The 13639-nt window shown below is 47.1% G+C and overlaps 1 protein-coding gene across 3 annotated transcripts in view; it reads right to left on the bottom strand.

The window, feature by feature from the left end:
- Positions 1-13639, bottom strand: part of SLC27A1 (solute carrier family 27 member 1) — a 30805-nt gene that overhangs the window by 14540 nt on the left and 2626 nt on the right. The gene's annotated exons all lie outside the window — the stretch shown is intronic.

The following is a 13639-nucleotide window of genomic DNA, read 5'->3' as shown; positions in this document are numbered from 1 at the left end:
CCTGCCACCTGACTCTGAGAGGTAACTTTGTGCTGGGTTAAGCCACTGCCAAGTGGGGACCTGTTTGTTACAGCAGCTTGCTCTGCCCTGACTGCGACAGGCGGTCCTCACTCTGCCCCCAGGAAGGTTACCCGGGGGTGGTTCCCCAAATCCTAAATGAACACTTAGAACGGATGCATTTTATTATATGTAAATTACACCTCAAAAACCACCCATGAAGACAGAGCAGATTGGTGGTTACTAGGAGCTGGGGGAGGGGGAATGGGGAGTAACTGCTAATGGGGACAGGGTTTCCTTTTGGGGTGATGGAAATGTTCTGGAGCTAGATAGAGCTGATGGTTGCACAACACTGTGAATGTACTCAATGTCGCTAATGGTAAATTTTATATTATATGCGTTTTACTACCACAAAAATGAATGAATGAATGAAACTCACGAAGACTGTCTGTGGCAAGGTTAAAAACAGGAGTCCTTACCTTCCAGATATACACCCTGGAAAACTAACAGATAGAAAGATGTGCCACTGAGATTCAGACAGAGGAGGAAGTGGGTGGAGGTGAGGAAACAATCATATGAAGATCACGGAAGCTGGGGGATGGGCACATGGGTTTATTACATTATTCTCTCTACTTCTGTAAGCTTGAAATTTTCCATAGTAAAATGTTTTTAACACAGATTTTTAAAAAATAAAATAAAAAAATAAATTTTAAAGATAAAAAAATTTTAAATAAAAATTTAAAAATTAAAATTTGTAATTTTAAAAATTTTTAAATAAAAATTTTTTTTATTTTAAAAATTAAAATTTTTTAATTAAAAAATTTTTATTTTTTAAATTTTTTTGGCCACGCCGTGCAGCTTGCAGGATCTTAGCTCCCTGACCAGGGATTGGAATGGGCCCCCTGCAGTGGAAGTGTGGAGTCCTAACTACTGGATCGCCCAGGGAATTCCCTAAATTTTAAAAAATTTTTTAAAAAATCAAAAATCAAAAAAATTTTTTTTAAATAATGTTTTAACCCTCCAAAGGCTCCCACTGTTTTTTCAATCAAATGCCTTCCCTGTGGCCTGTGAGGCCCAGCACGGCCCAGCCGCATGCATCTGGCCACCTCATCACCCTCCATTGCCCCAGCTTGCTCTTGCCTCCTTCCCTGATCTTCAGCAGGGCAGAGGTTCCTGCCCAAGGGCCTTCGCCCAGCTCCCACTGCCTGGAATACTCTGCCCCAGGCCCCTCATCTCGGCTCCTTCTCGTCCTTCACCTCTCAGCTGCAATGACACCTGCTCAGAGGGTTCCTCCCAGCCCTGCCCAGCTTGGATCAGTATGGCTATTTTAAAATACCCCTGCAAACCCTTTGACAGTCCTCCCTTCGAAAGGTGGGTTCTATTTCCCATCTGCTGGAGTATGGGCAGACTGAGGGGCTTGCTTCTAAGGAAGAGAATGTAGCAGAAGTGATGCTATGTGACTTCCGAGCCCAGGGCACAAAGTCAGCACACCTTCTTCCCAGCACGCAGGAGCCCTCATGCCCTCTCGCTTTCCCTCTCTCTCAGGACACTGGCCCTGGGAACCCAGCACTGAGCTGTAAGGAAGCCTAGACATAGGAGATGATAATGATCATTTTTTAAGCCCCTAGTTTCAGGGGTAATTTGTTACACAGCCATAGGTAACTGATACATTCCCAGCACCCACACCCCCCCACCACCATCGTTTTATTCCTTCAAAGTGATCATCACAATCTAAAACTGCCATCTTCCTTTGTGGGTTTCCTGAATTCTTTGTCTTTCTCCATGAGAGCAGGCACCCTGTCTATCTGTCTATTGTGTCCAGGGCTGTAGTCCCAGCACTAGAAACAGGGCCTAGAATGTAAGGATGATGCTGGTGTCCCACAGGCTGGCTCAAATGCAGCCCAGTCTCTTCTGCCTGTGTGACTGCAGCTGTTGAAGAGTGTCTCCAAAAATTCATGTACACCCAGAATCTCAGACTATGACCTTATTTGGAAACAGGTCTTTGCAGATATAATTAAGGTAAGTATGAGATGAGGTCATCTTGATTGCCTAGGTGGACCCTAAATCCAATAACCGGTATCTCTACAAGAAGAGAGAGGGACTTCCCTGGTGGTCCAGTGGTTAAGACACTGCACTTCCACTGCAGGGGTTGTGGGTTCAATCCCTGGTCGGGGAACTGAGATCCCACATGCTGCGCGGTACAGCCAAAAAGTAAAAAAAAACGGAGAGAGAACACAGAGACACAAGGGAGAAGGCTCTGAGGAGACAGAGGCAGAGACTGGAGTGATGCAGCCACAAGCCAAGCCAAGGACGCTTGGACTCCCCAGAAGCTGATTTCGGGCTTCTGGTCTCCAGAACTCTGAGACAACAAAATCCTTTTGTTTTAAGCTACCAAGATTGTGGTAATTTGTTGCGGCAGCCCCAGGACACTCATACAGTGGGCATGGGTGGGTACATCCCTCTCTGGGCCTCCTGATTAATGGGGACAATAATATCCCATGCCTTCCAGGTCATTAGGGGATAAAAGAGATGGATGGAGACTTCTAAGGACAGGGCCTGGTGTGTCCTACATTCTCAATAAACTCTGTTGCTATCCTCTCCCCAGGGAGGTATGCACTGTCAGTAAGAAAACAGAATTGAATTAGCATTTTATCTGCCCAGCAACTTGACTCATACCTACCCTGTAAGGAAGAAAGAGGAACAAGCAAGTTCCAAGAGCGGGGGGCCAGCCCAGGAAGTCCCCTGGGGGTAATGGTCCAGGGGAGGAGGCAGGACATGATCTGAGGGCCTCGTGCAAACACTGATTCCTCAAGTGTCTGTCCCGGAGCTGTGAGCCCCAGCAGAGCCCAGAGGAAAGAAAAAGTGCCCTGGAGTCAATGGCCTTGGTTCAGATCCTACTCCACCGCTTACCAGCTACGGCACCTGGGCAGGCCCTGCCCTCTCTGGGCCTCAGTTTCCTTACTTGGAATATCAGGAGACTGAACATAACAAGCTCCAAGGTGTTCTCCAGCTCAGCAAAGTGTAGGTACTGCCATTGTCCTATTTACAAAGAGGAAGCAGGGCCCAGAACAGCAGTGCATCTGTAAATGGGGGAACAGTGCAATTCTCGGCCTAATACCTGTCAAATGTATTAAGTGCCTAACCAAGAAGAAGGGTTGAAAAAGAGGGATTCATCGTTACTCTGCCCAGGAGGGTCGGGTCCTGCCTCTGGACTTTGCACCTGCTGTTCCCTCTGCCTGGAGCGCTCTTCCATCCCCCAGGTCTTTGCACGGTTGGCTCCTTCTCATCTGACCACCTGTGCTGGGTGCCCCACACCTACCGCCCTGGCTGCAGTAGTCATGCACTATCCTTGCCTCTCCCCCACGTGCTGAATTCTTCTTGTCACCTTCTTATGCTTAAGTTATTTCCTCATTTCCTTCTCGAGCATCCTTCTCCCTCATTAGGCTGTGGGCTCCATAGGACAGGAACAGCATCATCTGGTGCGTTCATGGCGTGTCATGGTGACCATGGCATCCCCGAAGCCCAGACAGGGTGTGGGGCACAGGAGGTCCTCAAGGATGGGTAGAACAAATGACTTTCTCCAATGCAGACTAGCTGGAATCTGGTTATCTCACAAGCACGGCCAAGACCCCACCGTCACAAGCCTGAAGCAGTGCAGTCACCTACCCCTGGTCTCCCGCCTCCACCCTGAGCCAGGCCCCATTCTCTGTGTAGTAGGGTGAATAGTGGCCCCAAAAAGATACATCCAAGTCCTGATCCTCCAAACTTGTGAATGAGCCCTTATGTGGAAAAAGGGTCTTTGCAGATGTAATTAAGTTGAGGATCTTCAGATGAGATCATCCTGGATTTAGGATGGGTCCTAAATCCAATGACAAGTGTCCTTCTAAGAGACAGAAGAGGAGACACAGACATAGAGAAGAAGGCCATCCGAAGACGGAGGCAGAGATTGGACTGAGTGATGCAACCACAAGCCAAGGAACTGCCAAGGATTGCTGGAAGCCACCAGAAGCTAGGAGAGAGGCATGGAACAGATTCTCCCTCGGAGCTTCCAGAAGGAACCAACCCTGCCCACACCTTGATTTCAGACTTCAGGCCTCTACAACTATGGCAGAATAAATTTCTGTTGTTTTAAGTCCCCCAGTTTGTGCTACATTGTTATGACAGCCACAAGAAACTAACACACTCTGCTTCATCTCCAACCTTTGTCTATCTTCCTTACCGCTCTCACCCCAGTGCCCCATTCAAGGGGGCAGAGGGGGTGTGTCTCCATTCCCACTGTCTGGGAACAAGTGCATTTCCTGCCTGGCTGCCCCAAACCCTCCTCACCAAGCCACCCTCTTCCTCCATGCAGGCCAGCCTGGCTGTGCTGCTTCCCTGCTCAGAACACTTCCCTGGGAACATAAGACTGTCTTCTGCTCTGTGTTCAAAGCTCTGGAAATCTGGCTCTAACTCCAACACTGCCCAACTCATAGACCTCCCGCCATCACAATAGCCCCTTTCACACCCCCTGCAACATGGGGCCTGGTAATCCCATGTTCACTTTCTTCTATCAGCATGTGATGGCTGGGGCCACAGCAGCCAATATGAGACCATGAGGGTAACTAACTGGAGACGCCAAGCCTTTGAAGCAAGCATGTCAGAGCAGAAAGGCAGAAGGAACTCGGGCCAATGATAACATGCTGAACACAAATTGATCAACCTGAAGCCACCTCATGTCCCAATACCCCATTGCACATGGCTATAAATGTGCTTTACTGTTGACGCCACTTCCAGTTGGGATTCCCACTACTTGCAGCTGAAGCCTCCTCATGGAGAACACCTCCCCAGAGGAGCTGATCCACAAGTGCAGCACACCTCCACAAAGTACCACCACATGCTGGACATCATGACAGGAATGGGGACACACAGGTGACCAAGGTAGGCGTGTTCCCTGCCGCTATGGGTTTACAGTCAATAATCAAGGAGAAAACAAACAAAAACAATGACAGTTTTATATGTTTCCTAAGAAAAAAGCAACAGGATGATGTGATCAAGCACGACCAGGACAGACTTCACCCACGGGGCAGGGGAGCCTTGTCTGAGGAAGCAACATTTGCACTGAACTTTGAAGGATGAGAAGGAGCCAGCCATGGGTAAAGCTCGGGGGGAAGTATTCCAGGTGGAGGGCACCACGAGTGCAAAGACCTGGAGGCAGGAAGGAGATTGGCAGGTTTAAAAGAGAGCAAAGGCCAGCGGGAGGAGGGGAGTGAGTGAAGCAGAGAGTAGGAGGAGACGGCCCAAGGTCAGGAATGTCTCTCCACGGCTCTGAATCGCTCCATCAACGGGTATACTGATTTTGACACATTAAAGTCACACGGGGGAAATGACGGCGCATTATTCATTTGTAGCTTCCAGTGAGCAGAAGATGGGAACGAATCCAAACATCCTGCAGTAAGCGAGGGGTTAGATGAACAACGGCTCGAGCTGAAGCTTACGACAAAAGGCTGCGCACAAGAATGGCGCCCCCAATGCAAGGGATGAGGAAGGACCCTAAAGGTAAATGGGAAAAGTTACTGCTGACCTTGTGGCAAAGATGGCAGACTGAGCACTCAGACACTGACTGTTCACGGTGCCTCCCAAAACGGCTAGTAAAAGGACTTAAGTGTGAACTCACAAGGACTGGGAAAATGGAAGTGGAAACCAAATCACCCCACTTTGGGAAGCTGGGCAGCAGCACATGAGAGGTGGGGGCCCCAGGAGGAGGGGGAAAGCAGAATCCTGGGCTGCAGTGGAGGATTGATGGAAATCTGTTTAAGAAGGCCCCTCTGTGAAATAAATGTCATGGGGATGTAATGTACAACATGGTGACTATAGTCAATAACACCTCATTGCATATTTGAAAGTTGCTAAGAGAGTAGATCTTAAAAGTTCTCCTCACAAGAAAAAAATTTTTGTAACTATGTATCGTGATGGATGTTAACTAGACTTACAGTGGTGATCATTTCACAATATACCTGTATCCCTTACTTTTCAAAAATTCACTTTAATGCCGCTTCTCTTTTGTGAAAGACCAAAATTAGTACCTGTTTTTGCTAACCGAAAGAAATCCAAAAAGGATTTTCGCTTTTACAATAAAAGGCAAAAAGTAAAAATAGTGTTCGGTGTTTGTTCTGCAGGGAGCTGTTATAGGGGCAGCGTGCACCCAAAGCAGTGAGGGAGGCACTGCCGAGCTCCTTCCCTAGGAACTACACTCAGTATCCCAGCATCAAGCTGCCATAGCTTTGAACTGTGTCTGTGAGCATCTGAACTTTATCTCAATTTATTTTGTGCACCCGTTAGCAAGATGCATCCTAAGGTAATTGCTTCTTCCCTTTACACCATTTAGGCTTATGAAAGGTTTCAGAGGAATGCTCTATTTTCGGGTAGTAGGAGAAACCTTTATGCAAATAGCAAATCATTATGTTGCCCACCTGAAACTAATAGAGTGTTATATGTCAGTATCTCAATTGAAAAAAAAAAAAAAGTGGCCACCCAGGAGAAGATTGAAAGTCCATCCACAGGAGGGTTTCTGGGTGGGGCACCTCCCTGCAAATGGGTGTTAAGTGAATGTTTACCTGCCAGATGCCAAGCCTCCAGCCCTCTTCCCCGCTGTGTTCCTGGGATGCTGCTGGTGGGGCCTGTGCCCAGGCCCGGAGGAAAGACCCAAAGACACTGCACTGGACTTTCCCCAAAGCACCACCTGGCCAGGTGACCCCATCATGAAGCTCAGTTGACAAGACCCCCTCACCCCGTACACACATCCATGCTGAGAGCTTCTAATTGGCTTTACAGCCAAGGACTACCAGACTCCTGGGGATTTCCTCCAACAGGGATGATGAAGACTAAAATAAACAAAGAAGAAAATCTTTGAGGAAAAAGAGATTGTGCAAAGAGAAAAAAACTAATAAAGTCATTAATATCCTTGAAAATGTAAGAAGATATATTGCATCCATGAAACAAGAATAGGATGCTATATAAAAGCTTTCAGGGAATGAAAAAAAAATGATCCTGGAAAATTTAAATGTGAGGGCACAAAGAATGTACAACATACACATGAACCCTAATGAAAAATATGGGGCTTAGTTAATAATCATGTATCAACAATGACTCATCAACTGTAACAAGCGTACTACACTAATAAGAGATATTAAAAACAGGGGAAACTGCAGGGGAGAGTAAGGGGGTATATGGGAACTCTCTGTACTTTCTGCTTAATTTCTGTAAACCTAAAACTGATAATAAAAAATGAAGTCTATATAAAAAAGAAAAAACAAAATTAAAAAATCAATTAAAATAGTCTATTAATTTGAACAAAGAATAATCATAATAAAAAATTTTAAATTTGAGGGCATAAGTTAACCATTAATAGAAGGACTGAAAGATATATTTGAAGAAATATCATAGAAAGTAGGATAAAAAGACAGAGATGGAAAATAAAAAAGATAAGAAGATAGCTGATTCACTTTGTTATAAAGCAGAACCTAACACATTATTGTAAAGCAATTATACTCCAATAAATATGTTAAGAAAAAAAAAGATATGAAAATTATAGAACCAGTCCAGAAGATCCAACATCATATTCATTCAATAAATGTTATCAAGCTAGACACTGTTCCAGGCACTCAATAATAGGAGTTCGAAGAAGAACAAAGGAAATAAAGGTGAGGAAATCACCAATTATAACATCAAGAAAACTTCCTTGACCTGAAACCCACCAACAGATCATACAATGGATGGAAATAACCCACCATCTTGAAAAGATCCCACAAGCTTCCAGAAAGAAAAAGAAAAAAGAAAAAAAAAAAAGTCACTGCAAAGGATCAGGAATCAGAGAGTTTTAGTCTTCTCAACAATAACCATGATGTGAGAAGAAAATAAGAAATGCCTTCAATTTTGAAGGAAAATAATATCCAACCTAGAAGTCTATACCCAGACCATCAGTCAAGTGTGAGTGTGGAAATAAAGATATTTTCATACATGGAGGGTCTCAAAAAATTAAATTTCTATACATGATTTCTCCCAAAGCTAATGAAGATGTGTTCCAACTAATTAAAGGCGTAAACCAAGGAAGAGGACTATCAGGGACCCAGGAAACAGGGTATCCAACCCAAGATAGAAGTGATGCTAATCCTCAGGAAGATGGGTAGGAGCAAGCCTGGTGTGATGGCTGCCCACCAGGTAGAGAGAGCAACTAGACCAGCCTGGACAGATTGGAGGCTAAAAGAGAGACTTCTCCAAAAAGGTGAAACTGAAAGCCCATCTGATGCTATAAATATTAGAGGAGAGAGAGACAAATATTGTGGAGTTTGGCTTTGAAGTAGAGATAAATACATAGAAAACTAACCAATACGAAGGCAATCAATAACTCCAGACAAAAATACATAAAGTTGTTTAACTCATATTATAAACAAGCATGCTTTTGGCAGTCTATTTAATGCCACATTTTTTGGTGTTTTTGTGCTTTTTGTTGTTGATTTTGCTGTTTAAAATGGGCCCAGGCATAATGCTGAAATGCTGTCTAGTGTTCCTGAGTACAAGAAGGCTGTGATGTGCCTTATGGAGAAGATACACATATTAGATAAGTTTTGTTCAGGCATGAGTTATAATGTTGCTGGCAGTGAGTTCAATAGTAATGAATCAACAATATATATTAAATGATGTGTCTTTAAACAGAATACACACAAAACAAGATTATGTATTGACTGGTTGATGAAAATGTTGTGATCAGAGGCTTGCAAGAACCTAACCCTGTATTTTCCCTAGGAACAATGGTTCAGTATTTGCTAATTCAATGTTCGCAGCAACTTTGTAGAACAAAACTATCACAGGGAATTCCCTGGTGGTCCAGTGGTTAGGACTCTGTGCTTTCACTGCCGAGGGTGCGGGTTCAATCTCTGGTGGGGGAACTAAGATCCCACAAGCCTTGCAGCATTTCCAAAAAAAAAAAAAAGAAGAAGAAGAAGAAGAAAACTACTACAAATAATGAGAATCAACTGTAATAATATTGGGACAATGAAGGGATGGAAGAACATGTGTGTCTGTGTACATATGAGGGTGGGTATGTATACACCATGCACAGGGACAGAAAGAGAGTGAGGACGGGGGATAAAGGGATGCCAAATCCTCATCTTCCATGGAGTGAGATGACAGATCAAGTCTCAAAGTGAAAAAATGCAGATTTGTCACATAAGCCATTTAGAGACGTGGAGGTGAAGTCCAAAAGACTCAAAGGAGAGGTAAGAATCACTCCTGGAAGGGAAGGGAAAATGTGGGTAGAGGGTGGGGCTGGCATTGCCACTTGAGATAGAAGGCTTAGAGTCTTTCATCTCGAAGCCTGCGTGACTTTAATAAAAGCAAAAATTTCCAGTGAAAGTGGAGAGAGGAAAGAAAGCAGGAGGTGAAGAATATGATGGAGAATGCGTGGCCCTTTGTGAGCACCAAGAACAAGAAGAGGTCTGCATATATTTCTTGGGAAAGAGACACAAGATGCCTCTGAGGAGGGGAACTGCAGGGCTGGGGGCAGCGGAGAGAGGGCAACATTGACTGCAAACCTCTCTCTAACATTTGAATTTTGTACCTGTGTTATGTATTAACTGTTACAAAAAAATAACTGAAAAATGTAGAATGTTAAAAGTTAGCTGTTTATACATCCACCTCCCTGGTCAGATCCTGATATCTCAACCATTCAACGAATAAATAGAGTTGCTACGGTGAGCAGCCTCAGCATTTACTGAGCTAACCTTACAGCCACCCTCCAAAGTAGGGTTCTAAAATCCCCATGTCAGGGGCTTCCCTGGTGGCGCAGTGGTTGAGAATCTGCCTGCCAATGCAGGGGACACGGGTTCGAGCCCTGGTCTGGGAAGATCCCACATGCCACGGAGCAACTGGGCCCGTGAGCCACAATTACTGAGCCTGCGCGTCTGGAGCCTGTGCTCCGCAACAAGAGAGGCCACGATGGTGAGAGGCCTGCGCACCGCGATGAAGAGTGGCCCCCACTTGCCTCAACTGGAGAAAGCCCTCGCGCAGAAATGAAGACCCAACACAGCCATAAATAAATAAATAAATAAATAAATAAATAAATAATAAAATAAAATAAAATCCCCATGTCAGATGGTGGATGAGCTGGGAGCTCAGAGAGGTGAATTACACACTCAAGGTCACACAGCAAATAGAGGACAGAACAACCCAGACCAGGCCCCCTGGCAGGGTCCCTCTGCTCCTCCTCAGGCTTGCCCCCAAACATTCACCATGTACCACGTGACAGACCAAGTGCCCGTGCTGCACACAACAGGTGCTCAGTTCATGTTTTCTTAAAGAAGAGAGGATGCACAAGGTGTATACTCTTAGGGACGAAGGAACTAAGACTCAGAGGGTGATGTTTCATGGGCTAGCAAGGAGCAGAGTGAGGGCCACAGCTAGACACTCTGGCTCTAGCCACCAAGCACCTAACCTCTGAGGTACCCACTGCTGGGTGAAGGCAATCAGCACCAACAAGTCTGAGTGCCTACTATGTGCCCAGCTCTCCTCTAAGAGCTTCAGTAGAGCACCCCAAGAACCCCATGAAGGGGTACTAGTGTTACAGCCATGGGGAGAGGGCCATCAGCAAGGGTAGGAACCACAGGAAGCAGCTCCCACAGGGGTGCACCCTGTCCGCAGACAGCACAGCAAAGAAACTCGACTGAGGCTGCAGCGGCTCGTGCTCAGGTTACTCAAGCATTCACAACGGGGCCCAGTCTTCACGGCCTGTCCCTCCCGCCCTCGCCCCCAGCCTCTCTGGAGCACACCCACACGGGCGGGCAGTGGACTTCAGCACTGGGCTCCAGCCACATGTCTGGGCCACCCTGCCTGGCAGCAGCACAAGCCACCCCCACCCTGGGGACAAAGAGGCCACTGTCCACCTTTGGGCCCTTCCTGAGGCCTTTTCTTGCCCCTCTGCTCCTTCTGCCCCTTCCTGCTTTCACCCCGAGCTCCAGGGCACCGGGGCAGGAAGAAATAAACAAGGATGAATGTGATCAGATTTCATGAGGAAAACAGAAGATGAGTTAGAAGAACTGAGGCAGGGTGCTTAAATATTTCTGAACCTAGGTTCTAAATGCAGCCAGCCTGCACCACCACCCCAGCACAACACAGCAGCTAAGAACACATACTCTGGAGTCCTGCCGCTCCTCGGCTCTGTGTTCTTGGGCAAATGACCTCCCCTCTCGGTGCTTTGGTTCACCAACCACAAAATGGGATTAGTAAGCATTCCTTCCTTACAGGACTGTGAGAACACTAGAACAAAACCTGGTACAGAGGTGGGTGGGTGTTATATAAGCTGCATAAGTTAGCTATTGCCGTGTAACAAATTGCAGCCAAAATTACTAGCTGAAAAGAGCAAACATTGATTATCTCACAGTTTCTGTGGGTCACAAATCCAGGAGCGGCTTAGCTGGGTGGTTCTGGCTCAGGGTGTCTTGTGAGGCTGTAATCAAGGTGTCAGCAGGGGCTGTGATCATCTCAAGGTTTCACTGGGAGAGAATCCATTTCCAGGTTCACTCATGTGAGACTCTCCACAGAGCTGCCTTACATGACAGCTGGCTTCCCCCAGAGGGACTGACCCACGAGAGAGCGCCCAAGATGGAAGCCACAGTCTTTTTTATTACCTAATCTCAGAAGTAATATCCCATTGCTTTTGCTGTATTCTGTTCATTAGAAGTGAGTCACTAGGTCCAGCCCACACTCAAAGGGAAGGGATCATACAAAGGTGGGCAGACTGGGAGGTAGGGCCATCTTCCAGGCTGCCTCCTACAGAAAGCGTGTCAAGCTCTGTGTTGGGGACTCGGAGTGGACCCAGCTTCTGTCCTGTCCCAGGGGAGACAGAGCTGGTCACAGATATCCCCTGCCCCATGGTGCCCAAAGAAGGAGTGAAGACCTGCCATCCAAAAAATATATCCTGCGCTCCTGTTGTGTGCCGCCCTGACGGGAGACCAGGGCCACAGGAGCACAAAGTCCAACACGGTCTCCATCTGTGCTGGCCCCCCAACAGGGCCCACAGTTTAGTGGGGGGAAAGAGACCCTAAAATTAAAAGGCAAGAAAGCAGACACATATGATAATTACAAGTGACTGATGCCGCTAGTGGTTACAAGTCAAGCTCTGGAGCCACACTGCCTGGGTTCAAATCCTGCCCCCACTACTGGCCAGCTGTGTGACCTTGGGCAAGCGACAAAACTACGCTGTGCCTCAGTTTGCTCATCTGTAAGATGGGACAAGAGAGTACCCACCTCTCAGGGTGGTTGGGAGGGCTTGAAGAAGTCATGCTTAGCATAGTGCCTCACACAGAGGAAGCCCTGTGTAAATCTTGGCCATTCTGCCAGAGAGCAACAAGGTGGGAGGGTCTACAGAGACATAGGGTCAGGTGAGGGCTGTCTGACAAGGTGACATTTAAGCCATGGCATGATGAAAATGAAGAGCAGGGGAAGAGTGATCTGGGCAGAGGGTATAGCAAATGAAAAGGCTCTGGGGCTGGAATAAATACGAGTGTGTTTAGGAACAGCAAGGAGGCCAGTGTAGCTGGAAGAATGACAAAGGAAAGGACAGGAGGTTGGGAACATGGTCAGAAACCTCATGTGGTCTAGATTCTAAGAGCAACAAGGAGCCATGGGAGGGTGCTGAGCAGGAAAATTCAGCAAAGGGTCCCCTGAGGGAGGCAACACCATAAGTCGTTGCCAGGCAAAAGGAGGGCCAGTGTATTCCAGACAGAGGAAAGCAGCCTGAGCCTGACAAGGCAAGTTGATCTGGGGGCCAGATGAACATATGGAGAGGTGGGGAGTGGCAAGTGGGCAGGGAATAGATTGGCAGGACCTCAAGTACCCAGCTGGAGGCTGAGTCTTTTCTACTGCAGAGGATGGAGGTCGTGGAAGGTGTCTGAACAGAGAGCACAGTCCAATCTGCATGTCAGAAAACCAAGGGCAGAGGCAGGGGCCAGGGCGTGGAAAAGAAAGGTCAGGTTCTAGAAGGTTCAGAACCAGTCAATTTGCAGTGGAACTTTGCCCAGCTGCACACCATCCCTGCTGCTCACAGAGCCTCAGTTTCTTCACCCTTACAATGGGTTAGTCCTCCCACCTCCCCATGGGCACCAAGACTGGCAGACCCATAGCAAGTGCTCAGGGACTTCCACATGGAGGCTGTTCCCGAGATTTGCTCCGGTGGTAATGCCCAGAAGCACTTATTTCACTCCAGGAGGACTCCCAACAGCTTCTGTGAGCAAGCCCCTAGAGATACCCCAGAGACCTGCCAAGGATGCCTGCAAACACCACCAGAATCCCCTCCCCAGAGATTCTCAGTCACCAGAGACCCCTAAGCAAATCTTGGAATACACAGCAACCTCTCCACAGACTCTGAACAACGCCCAAAGTCACGCACAGACCTCAAACTCTCAAAGAGCACCCCGACCACAGAGAGACCTGTAAATGGCCCTGAGGAGACAAAACACCCTTCAAAGACTCCAAAAGCCCTTTACACATGCCCCAGAAAGCCCTTTCATTCTCCCTAAGAAAGTCCCCCTGAGAACTCCTAGGGACCTACCGGAGTCCCTGAAGACCCCCCAGAGCCCTCCCACAGTCACCAAAGCCCCACAGAGACCCC

This window comes from Balaenoptera physalus, assembly GCF_965194825.1.
Source record: "Balaenoptera physalus genome assembly, chromosome: 3".
NCBI lineage: Eukaryota > Metazoa > Chordata > Mammalia > Artiodactyla > Balaenopteridae > Balaenoptera > Balaenoptera physalus.
Note: the sequence above shows the minus strand (reverse complement) of the source record. Positions and strands in the feature narration are given on the sequence as shown.